General features: G+C 48.2%; 1 protein-coding gene across 2 annotated transcripts in view; it reads right to left on the bottom strand.

The window, feature by feature from the left end:
• The window catches only part of spns2 (SPNS lysolipid transporter 2, sphingosine-1-phosphate), a 62,376-nt gene that overhangs the window by 30,742 nt on the left and 21,205 nt on the right, over nucleotides 1-10,429 (bottom strand). The window lies entirely within an intron of this gene.

Here is a 10,429-nt window from a genome sequence, read left to right as displayed (position 1 = left end):
ATATTTATGAGGAGGACCATCCCGAAGAGGAAAAAAAAAAGAGAGACCTGCATTTTTAATGCTCACAAAGCGAGATTGTGCGTCTTGGCGGGCGGGGGAAAGGGCAGCGATGTGACGGTGACGGCGGAGAGACGGAGTGTTGTGACACCGCATCAGCATAAACATACAGAAGAGGAGGAGATGAGGAAGATGAGAGGGGAAAGCGAGACGGCGGGAGGTGGAGAGGAGGAGGGGGGGGGGGGGGGGGGGTTACATAAGACATCACAGTCCCACAGCTGCTGAGGCCAGCCAGCAGGATAAGCGACAGTAATCAGATTACAGTTTAACGGTAATTTGGAACGTGATATCTGGGCAGGATTTGGAGTAGAAATACTTTCGGAACAATCATTTGCATGAAAAGTCGACTACATTGTCTCCGCTCCAAAGTGCATTGAATATCTTTACCCATGCTTTTAAACAAAATCTTGTTCTCCCCTCTTCTCTTTTATCTTTTAATAAAAGTGTCATGTTTTGCTGTCTTTCCATTCACGTTAGAAAAAGAGTAGAAAGGTAAAAACCTTGGAGAGGCAGGAAACATGCACATGAAAACCCGTCAAACATATGGTTCAGGGATGATTTCAGATTAGGAGCGCGTCTGTGTGTGTACTGGTGTCGAGCTGTAAACAATAGACATTCTGTGCTGTAATTACATTTCTTCAGGGAATATAGAGCCAGTGATTTAGGTTTTCAACACATTGTAAAACATGCAGTCAACCCGACAGCTCGTTTTATAAACTAACAAATATACCACAAATGCAAAAGTCATTATTTCCTCATCAAAAAAAACACTGAATTCAACAGTATTAGTACTATAACAGGATTAGTTTGGAGCAGGAAGCTTTAAAACGATGATGATGTACATTTATATTTATAGTAATATGTATACAAGAACACACCCATAATGGTACAATAACCACATCCTGCAAAGACCTTACTATCATTTTGAAAGAAGAACATAATCTCATTTCAGAAAATGAAATCGAATTTAAAATCTAATTTGAATTATTACTAATTAATGAATCAATTACAGTTTTTGGGGCTTTCGCAGCTGCTGGGATTGCGTTATCCGTCCATCACAGATAACGAGTCTCTCCCCGCTCAGTGTGTATGTTTTCCCTCCCTCTCTCTCTCTCTCTCTCTCTCTCTCTCTCTCTCTCTCTCTCTCTCTCTCTCTCTCCATCGCGATCATTTATGTGGCTAAGTGCTGCAGGTCTGTTGTGTAATGCTAAATGACACTGATGACTGCTCAGTGCGGGTCGGGCTCTCTGAAGAGCTTTACCAGCTCGCCCTGCAGCCAAAGCACTAGTGGGGGAAACCACAAAACACACACACACACACACACACACACACACACAGAGATCAGGGTGTTCTGCGGTGCAGACTGGAGATAAGATGAGGGAGAGGTCCACAATCAGCCGCCGCCGGCTGGTTCCTCGTGGGGCTTTTAAAAGCCGTGCGGCTCCCAGGAGACCGTCGCTCTCGCTGTTTAGCAGCTTGTCGAAAATGCAGATCCTCACAATCATTAAGTGGCCTATTTTAAGTCATTAGCGGGACCCCGCATCACTATCTCTCTGGTGTGTCTTGCTCGTGTCATTTTGTGATTTTTTTGTGTTGGTTTGAGAGGCTTCTCCTTGTTCTTCAGGCTCATTATCACCTCTTAGCGGTGTCGGCACACGGGACTGAAGTCAGGTCTTTTTGGCTGTTGCGCTCGCACTTCTTTGGCGTTCAACCTTCGCTGCTTATTAACCCAGCTACTCTCTCTCTCTCTCTCTCTCTCTCTCTTTCTCTCGGAGGCCTTGTGTTTATGCTGCTTTAACATCCTGCGTGTTTTAGGCGACGCCGAGGCCGAGGAGGAGGAGAGGACGACAACTCCTTCAACTCTGGTGCACAACTTAAAACCAAACAACCGTCTTCACACACACGATCCCATTTTTTTGTTAACAGAGCGACCCAACGGGGGGGGGGGCAACTGTGTCATGGACATTTTGTCAGGAAGCTGCTTTGAAACTGACAAGAATAATAAGACGATGAATTGCCGTCACGAAGAAATGCTTCCAATACTTGACAAAAGTCACGGAGGAATGTTGTCGGGTTGTTTCATGTTGAGCGGATGCGGGTCAACCCGTCCACAGAACAGTTTCTCTTTCATCGAGTTCGCTTCTGAATCGGAGTCGGCTCCGACGACAGAGACGATGCCGAGTTCTGTTTGACCTAATTTGTCGATCTTCAAGGGAATAGAATATTTGAAATGCGCCTTTGTTCAGAATGACACTGGGACACAGTGTACCTGCTTCTATTAGCTTATGAACAATGAAAAGGAAGCTGTCATGGTGTCATTTCAGGCTCTAATGCGACATTGCACTGTTTATACGAGCAGAGTGTTCACATGAAGGCGTAGGAATAATCTGCATGATGTAAAAGCAACTGGATGTCACATGTGACCTGTATGGCGGCTCATTGGCTCCCAGGAAATGCCCTGTCACTGTAAAGACTGTGATTAAACCATGCTACTGTTCTCTTGTCAGTCCTAACCCTTCCGAAAAGAGGAAATCTGTCACGCTCATTTTGAGTTATCCGGCGTGTTTTCTTTAAATAACGCTGGAAAAACTGGTTCACGAGGCCGTGTCATGTCATTTTGTTTTGAGGGATGTGTTTTTAAAAGGCTTGAAAAAGGGATGGTGTGTGTAATGAATGCTATGAATGCAGCGCGGAGCTGGTGCACGACATGATTCACCAGGAAGAATGGACCGACTGACAATAAAATAAACACGCTTTAGTCTATTGTGACGAGGACAAACAAACCCACGACTGACTAAGTCGTCACAGATGACAGGTCGCGCCCAGGACCTTTGATTGGAAATGCCGAATGATTCTCCAGTCAAGCCGAAGAGGATGCAGTCTGCAACACCTTTTAAGTGAACACGCCGGACTGAATGGAAAGGTTTGACATGCTTCGTACAGGACGACGGCTCCTGAAATGTGAAGCATGCATGAAATGGTGCCCGTCCTCACAAGTCGCATTCCTCCGCCGACCACCATTGTCTCTTTGTTTATTCGTGTTCATGCAGAGATAAGCCTCGGCTGATGGCCAAAGATGGTGATCTCCCATTAGTGAAGGAGATAAGAAATATGCAGCAGGAAAGCCCGAACAGGGAGCCGTTGATGTCTGGAGACTCTGTGGATGTTTACGCCGAAGCGGAGCAGACGTTTTCATAACCTTTGTTACAGAACAATGGTCAGAGTTTACTACTGTTTCAGTCGAGTATAGAGTTTTATTATTAAGCTCAAAGGGTGTCCAACACCTCGGTTCGCTTCTACGATTTCACAGATTAGATAAGGAGAACATGTCTACGCACAATTTTCCCAGTGTTGCGAAACACATTTTCTTTTCAAATGATGTGGCGGCATCCATTTTCATTAAGATGATTATTCCTTTCAATGTTGGCTTATTGTAATGACCGCTATCAGTGATCCACTCAACCGTAGACGTGAACACACATTCACCGAGCTCTGCAGTTTCAGCTCGTGTAAGATTTCTCCCACGATTAGCTGAACGAGACGTGTGAATTTATCTTAAAACCGTTGTTTATCTGGGACCTCCCTGCGCTCAGCCCGTGAGTAATTGTCTATTCCACACCGGCAGCAGAAGTTTAGAAAACAAGTTGTGCGGTTAATTAATGACAAGGACGTTTGTGACTTCATTATTATGTGTTACCCTGCTGCACAAAGCCACGCGGCGAACGAGGAGACGACTGCCGTGTCCCTGACTGAGTCGTTTGAACAATTAAGGTCATTTATTAACGTCGCCTCATCCGACTGCAGGGACCCTTTTGAGGCCAGACCGGGAGAAGTGTTGCATGTTAACGCCTCTGTAGAGGAGATGCATGAATCATTGCATTCTTAACTATCTTTATTCTATTTGTAGCCAGGAGTTGAAGCGAAAAAAAAGTCTCTTGAAGTCTCTCTGTGTACTTCAGACAGCATATATAAGAGATAGCAGTCCAATGGGTGAACTCAAAAGATCCCCACGGACAAGACAATGACTTCTTCCTTTCATGCTGCAGGTAGGAGTGCCGAACCGGTTCCCTTCTGCAGATTCCAAATAAGATGCTGCGCATATTTCTCACAGTCCCTCAGCAGGTAAATTACACCAATTACCGAAGCCTGTGCACATTCCACGAGAGGACAATGGCCGTCCGAGAAGTCTAAAAGCAGACGCGACGACACGAGAGACACTCCAGTCACATATTTAAGCGTGACTTGTTGCCCGCCGCCGGTGATTCACACCGTGTGTGTCTGGTTGTTACATCTTTGTGATGTGAATAAACACTAATAAACAGTATGACGTATCGCCCTTTATTATTCTGTAATGTCCTTTCCATCACCATTCATCATCTCATATCATGAGTGGCACCTTATGAACCTTCTGAAATACCTCTCGTGGTGTACCTTTACACCCGGAAATCTGAAATTACACTCTTTATATTGATCTGGTTATTCGTCTTCATGATTCAGTTTGAGAACCATTTTACATTGTTTTTTTTTCCTTTTACGATACATTTTACAGTAAAATAAGTATTTAGAAGCACATTAATGCATATTCATTCATATACACACACACACACACACCCACACAGGGAGACTAGAAACACCGGACGTCCAGCTTTGATTGACCAGCAGAACAATAGCTCCTGGATGACTCACCTCCGATGATTCAAGGCGACTGTGAATAGAGCATCATGAGGAGATGCACACACACGTATGTTGTGTGTGTGTGTGTGTGTGTTGATTATTCACTGAGCCTGTACGCATTTCCCTTGAAACACTATTTTCCCTGAAGAGAACACCTGTGAGGCGCTGCATCCTGCCGGGGATCCCAAATGCTCATTTGATCTTTTTTTTTATGAAACACAACATGTATATGGAATAATTCTCTCGAGTGCCACTGACAGTGTTTGTAAAAGTGGAAACGAACGCACTTAAAGGCTTGAATCCGATGCATGAAATGCAAAGATTCAAGTGCTCCTGCTTTAAAAATATCTTTTAGGATTTAACACAGAAATCAAGAGGCATCAAGCTACGTTGTGCTGCAGCGGCAGAAATCAAAATGGAGGATTTCTGGGACACATTTGATCCTTTGAGTTGATTAAAAATGGATAATCACAATGAATTTGTTACTTCAAAGGTGGCCCATCACGCGTAATGCTCTCCACCTCCATTTTATCTATATCTCATTCAGAAATCTCATCTTTTTTTTTGCGATAGGGTTGTTTCCCGCACGGTCATCCAGCCGGGAAAACCAGACAGCACAGACGGTGCAAACCACCGGCACAGGAGGAATTTGAACGTCCTTCAGCTGCCAGAGACAGAATTAGAGGAACAGGAGAAGAACATCCTGCGTGCACGTCTGGACATGTCCGCTGGGCGAAGGCGTTGTCATCCGGTGACATTTAAAGCGCCGCCGAGTGCCACTTTGTGCTCACGAATCCCCCTCATCGGGGTCTTTTCAGCCTCCGACCTTCTCGTCACTTCAAGGTCATCCGCCTCGCCGCAGCCAGAGGCCCGAACGCCGATGAGTGACGCCTGTTAGTCAGCGGACGCGGCTTTGTAACTCGGTCCTTGTGTTGGCTAAAAAATCCAAGAAGGGCTGGAAGTCTCGGCAAATATTATCGCTGTTATCATGCAGATTGAATAATCAATTATGAATGGGCCTCACAACAAAAATCAATCGCACAAATTGCTGCTTTCAGATTGCAATCTTCCGAATCTTTGTGTGGAGGCATCCAGGCCAAATGGATGTGAGCTTTTGCGGCTCGTGATGTGATGACATGTGGGACATTTCTCCTGTGAATCAAAGGTGAGAAGTTGACTTTGACGTTAAGTGTTACAGGTTAAACGAAGGCGATGTTGTGGGAACACGGCAGGTAACCCGACGCTCCACATTACTGTCAGGGATGTCATCACACGCAACATGTCGGGCCCTGCAGCCACATGGAACCTTCCTCAGCAAAGCAACGCAATACCAGACAGTCTGTGACATTAAATTCTCCTCAGCAGACGACGGGGACGCAGACGGAGGCAGTCCTAGAGACACGGCGCATGAATGAGTGCGTCCGCCATATTGCAGCGCCGCCACTGTGTGTTTGGCACGAGCTGCTGGCCCGACACGTCTCCGACAACACCGCCCACCGAGTCTGTGGCAAAACAAGAATCTGTCGTGGCATTTTCTTAACAGGGGTGAAGCTTTTCACAATAAAAGCCCTTCGGTTCTCAATTCTAAACGAGGAAGCTTTTCGGTAGTTGTGGCGCTAGAGGTCGGGAGCCGCAGGGGTCCGAGTGCAAAACTGACCGGGAACGTCCTCTGACACTCGGTGTGCGTGTCTGAGAGATGTGTGAGTGGATTCACAGGTAGAGGAATCCTCATTGTTAACAGGAAGTGGCCGTATCGGTTAGATAACTAGCTCCTCTCTCTGCAAGATGATGTATTCTACTTTGGAAAATTCATGTTCAGTGTGTTTTAAAATTTGACAAATAATCCTCAAAATGCAAATGTATAATACCCTCAGCCTTTGGCCTTAAGGTATATTATAATCTCTTCTTAATGTATTATTTTTGCTAGTAAATGCCCTTTTACTTTCATGTCCTCGTGTTAACAGTTTGTTGTTGCTGGTTTTATTTAAATGAAGATGAAGATATACTCTGCTGTACGTAGTGTGTAGAGAACGTCGTCTCACAAATATCATTTCCAAGTGACAACACACGCTGTTGGTTTTGTGCTGTTGTGTGACCGAACATGAGTCGCTCGGGGAGGAAAACGCTGTGCGTGTCCCTAGTTTGCGTGTCTCTAGTTTGCGTGTTTCTTGTTTGCGTGTCTCTAGTTTGCGTGTTTCTTGTTTGCGTGTCTCTAGTTTGCGTGTGCAGGTTTGCGTGAGCAGGTTTGCGTGTCTCCTGTTTGTGTGAGCAGGTTTGCGTGTCTCCTGTTTGTGTGAGCAGGTTTGCGTGAGCAGGTTTGCGTGTCTCCTGTTTGCGTGTGCAGGTTTGCGTGTCTCCTGTTTGCGTGTCTCCTGTTTGCGTGAGCAGGTTTGCGTGTTCAGGTTTGCGTGTTCAGGTTTGCGTGAGCAGGTTTGCGTGAGCAGGTTTGCGTGTGCAGGTTTGCGTGTCTCTTGTTTGCGTGAGCAGGTTTGCGTGTGCAGGTTTGCGTGTGCAGGTTTGCGTGTCTCCTGTTTGCGTGTTCAGGTTTGCGTGAGCAGGTTTGCGCGAGCAGGTTTGCGTGTGCAGGTTGGGCCCGTGGTCATGCTAATGAGACCGTGGACGGTGGTTGAAGCGGCGTGGTGTCTTTATGGTCGTTTACTTGTTGGAGCGATCGCAGCCTGGAGGTTTGTTGTGGTCTCTTCACCCAGCACTCACCCTCAAGCTGTTTACTGGACTTCTGGCTCTCATAAAAAGGCTGCTGTGTATCTGTGCCGAGCAGACTCGTTTCCTCCTCTCTGCCTCCTCGTTAAGCTTCACATCACTCCCACAAAGGTTGGGATAAGATGTATTTGTATTAACTTGCTCCTGAAATAGCGCAAAGAGAAGAAAGGCACGTCGACAGTGGCCGGGCCGAGGAGCGCTGTCGTCCTTTCAGTCATCGCCGACTACGCAATGGCGACCAGTGTGTTTTCTATCAGGTGTGCTGGGAGTGGCGGCTTTGTTCCTTCTTCCTCTAATGATCCACGGGACGGCCCGCGCAGGGCGTGACGCATAACTTCAGTTTGAGTCGGACACCAGAGACGACCTGAAGCAGACGTTCTCATCGCATTCCTCGCATTTCTGATCGCCGCTAATTCTCCCTCCGTTCAGACTCTCGGCAGTGTTGGATTACCGACGCCGGTTGATAAATAATGCCACATGCGGGGCCCTGGGAAGAAATATACCCGCCCGCGCCGCATTTTCTGTAAAAACTCCGCCGTCGCCCCCACATGCAATTCCACACAATGTCAACTACTTCGGCTCCTCTGAGAGTTGACGGCCTGTCAGTGCAGCTGCAGCAGAGCTCTTCACTACCTGCTCGGTGCCAGAGAGCTGCAGATGGGGAGAATTACACGCGGCTGCAAACACCGGGGCCGGCTGGCGTAAGAGCGCTGGAACATCATCTTTTGCGCATTACCGGCGCGTATCATAAGCAAACACATCTGGTAGGAATAAAGGGAAGGTCGCTCGCTTGTTTTTTAGCCTCCACTGAAAGCAAGAAAGGGCAGAGAGACGTGCACTCGCTGACGCTCCAGACTGCAGATCCGAGCTGCAAACATGGACATGTTTTTTTCCCAGGGATACTTCCCTGTGGCTGGTGACACGGCACCGAGCCGGGAGTTGTTTTCTTTCCTGCAGTGAGGACGCGAGCAGCCAGCTTAATGACAAGCTCCGTCTGAAATGACAGAGGACCCTGCGTGTCCATGTGTGTGTGTGTTCTTTCATTCGTGCTCCCCTTGTTGTTGAAACTAATGGGATATGAAAACCAGGACTGACACACACTCAGATTACTTACACATCAAACACACGCACTCTTTTAATAATGATCTTTGACCTTGGCTTTCTACGGTGTGTATGTATTGAGCGCTAGGAGGGCCGTGTAGTTAGTGTGTGTGTGTGTGTGTTTCTAATTGATCTGTTGATATCACTTGGAGCAGAAAAGAGTGGCCTCTCCCCCCTCCGGCATCAGGCAATCGACCGGTGTTCAGCCTTGTTTTTTCTGAGAAGCCGGAGAAAATATCAATATCCAGAAACGCTCCATCCCTCCAACGGCGACGGGTAAAAAAAAGAAAAAGAAAAAGGGCCATGAAATAAGGCGTCTGTTTCTCAACGCCGCCGCTTGTTTGTGCACTTGCAACTTAAGAGGCAATTAGAGATGTGATTGGACATTTACATGACAGCGCGCTCGTTTCATTGGCCTCAAAATCCTGATTGGATTGGCAGTCACTCAAGGGCAGCGCTGCTGGTTCGTTGACAGAAAGCGTGGGGGGGAAGGAGTCGGGGAGCGGAGTGCCAATCATCGCCCAACAGCTGCCCTCCTCCGAGACGTGGCCTATAAAAACAGCCTGGGATGGAGACACACACACACACACACTTGCGCGCGCCGTGATGTCGATGCAACCACAGGTCATCGTTCTATTCCCGTCTCATCAGGACCGGGGGGGGGGGGGGGGGCAATTATTTGGCTTTGGGAATCAATAGCGGAGAAGATTAAAACCCTCGCTGCCATGCATGACCAGAGAGAGGAAGACACAGGTGGCTCCATTTCCTTTTCATCCCTCCGGCTCCTCTAACGCCTGTAAGTTGACAACGAGGCAGCAACAGCTGCCAAACAAGAGGGAGAGAGGCGGCGGCACCGAGGGAAACCAACAAGGACGAAGGATAGGAGCAGCTGTGGGAGGCCGAAACAGCTGATCAAGCACCGATGGCGCAACTTCCCACTGTGACTGAGGTGATATCAGAGATCCAACAATGGAAACATTTGATTGACACCGTAAACCTACAGACAACGGGCCACACCTCAGACCCAGAATATATCCAGACCGCCAGCTCGAGCGGCAGAAACCAGAAACTCCGACTTTTACTTTGTGCAGTGTGAGTCTGATGTGTTCGTGGCGCTCTAGCCTAAAGTCTTACACGGCACCTGTGGCCTCATTCCTCACAGCTCACATACTGGCTGAATGGCAGACTGACACCATGTTAAGACCGGGGCAATGTCAGTTAGTGTGTGTGTGTGTGTGTGTGTGTGTGTGGTGGTGTAGTGTTTCAGACAAGGTGGGCAGCCGCACACAGAACGGGGCACAGACGGTCCGCGAGCTGTTTCCAGAGCCGGCTCCTTCCTAAGCTGCCGCCTCGCTGTACATCAGCCTGACTGACCCCAATAACTCAGCTGTTTCTATGCTAAACCGGCGGCGGATAATTACTCTGCCAGCTTCTATTATGAGCGATAATTCCACCCATTAGGAGTGTTTTTGTGCCTCGCAGCACTGCGATACAATAACCGTAGCATGTTAGCTAACAGGAGGGGAGAATGCAGTCTCTTGGATTTCCCCGTCTGGTTAACAAAAGTGCTCAAACACCCTCCGAACCAAAGGTAACCCCATCCAGGTGAACCCCGCCCCCCCTGTTCTCGTCTTCCTCTCGTCATTAACCCCCCGTGCCCTCCGTACCCTCAGGACGGGTCCTGTTCACAGCTGCGTGTGAAAGTCACACACTTAGCCGCTTGCCCGAGAGCCATTAGCGCTGTCATCTTTGAGGAGAAAGGAGGTGGGGGGCGGGGGGGGGGGGGTCCTGGTGCTCTGACAGGTGTGCTGAGCTCAGGTGAGGCCGCGGCCGCGCGCTGACGGACGGCTCCGACCGCCTTCAGCCCTAACCTGAC

The sequence above is a fragment of the Clinocottus analis genome, unplaced genomic scaffold (genome assembly GCF_023055335.1).
Source record: "Clinocottus analis isolate CAN_PGR_092001 unplaced genomic scaffold, fCliAna1.0.p SCAF_5, whole genome shotgun sequence".
In the NCBI taxonomy this organism is placed as follows: Eukaryota; Metazoa; Chordata; class Actinopteri; order Perciformes; family Cottidae; genus Clinocottus; species Clinocottus analis.
Note: the sequence above shows the minus strand (reverse complement) of the source record. Positions and strands in the feature narration are given on the sequence as shown.